Raw genomic sequence first — 1261 nt, 5'->3', positions numbered from 1 at the left:
GCTCGCCCCCGAGGCGCGCGGGCTCCCCCACCCCGGGGCGCCTGGGGCTGGCGCTTGCGGAAAGATGCTCTTTGCCCGCGGCTCGGCCACGGCGTTTCGCACGGGCGGCCCGGAGAAACTCGGCGAAACGGGAAGTTTGGGAGCGCGGCGGGGTGGGTGTTTCGCACCCGGAGGGGGCAAGGCTGCCGAGAGCACGGGGGACGCTTGTCAGCTGAAATATTTCCTTCTCTTCAGCAAAAAAAAAAAAAAAAAAAAAAAAGTCCCCAAGCAAGCCCTCTTGGATTTGGCAACGCGGCCCCGGCTGCAACGGCCTCGGCCTTGCCAAACCGCCGGTGTTGAAAGCAGAGGTGGCGGGGAGCGAGCGGCGCCGTTTCCGCCGGCGGAGCGCGGAAGTTTGGTGTTTAGAAACCCCCTGCCAAGAGGGAGGAAAGTGACTCCGAAACCGTGCCGGGGGAAACCCGCGGGTCACGGCGCCCCGAGCCACCCCTGCTGGCCCCGACCTCGCTGCAAGATAGCCCCAGAGAGCCCGCGCTTCACCAGCACCTCGATCTCTTCCAGCTTTTCCGAGCGCGGGAAGGCGGACGGTCCCCGCGGCCCCGCTCGGAGCCCAGCCGGCCGCCGCCGCCTCCGAGGGGCGACGAGGCCCGGCGGCTCCGGGGGGCGGCGGGGGGGGGGGGGGGGGGGGGGGGGGGGGGGGGGGGGGGCCCCCGCGGGGGCGGTGCCGGGGGCGCGGGGCGCCCGCCGGGGCCGGGGGGGCTGTTTGGGCGGGGGGGTGCGGAGAAGGCAGCCCCGGGGGTGCTGTTTCTGTGCGCGATGCTGGCGCCAGCCTGCTGCAAACGTTTCGGGTCCGAGCCGCGGTGCGAAGGCGGCAGGAGAGGCGGCGTCGCTGCCCGCCGGCGAAGCCCGGCGCTGCCGCCGCCCCGGGGGGCTTTGACCCTCCTTGCTGTGGCTCCAGGCTGAGAAATCCGAGGTTTGGGGGGCGCTGGGCACGGCAGGAGCGCTGCCGCCCGCCCGGAGGCTGGCACGGGGCCGGGTGACACGGTGACAGGCTGCCGCTCCGCATGGATGCGGCTCTCTGGAGCCGGTGGGAAGCCTCCAGCAGGGGCTTTTTAGCTCCAAAATAGGGTGTTTCAGCCCCAAGCTGGGGTGTTTCAGACCCAAACTGGGGTATTTCAGCCCCAAACAGGGACGTTTCAGCCCGTGGCAAGGATTCTGCCCCCCCCAGCACTCCCTGGCCCCTGGCAGGAGCCGATCCCCTCCC

Source organism: Rhea americana, unplaced genomic scaffold (assembly GCF_003343005.1).
Source record: "Rhea americana isolate MKP2758 unplaced genomic scaffold, rheAme1 scaffold_879, whole genome shotgun sequence".
Lineage (NCBI taxonomy): Eukaryota > Metazoa > Chordata > Aves > Rheiformes > Rheidae > Rhea > Rhea americana.
This window is presented reverse-complemented; position numbering follows the sequence as displayed.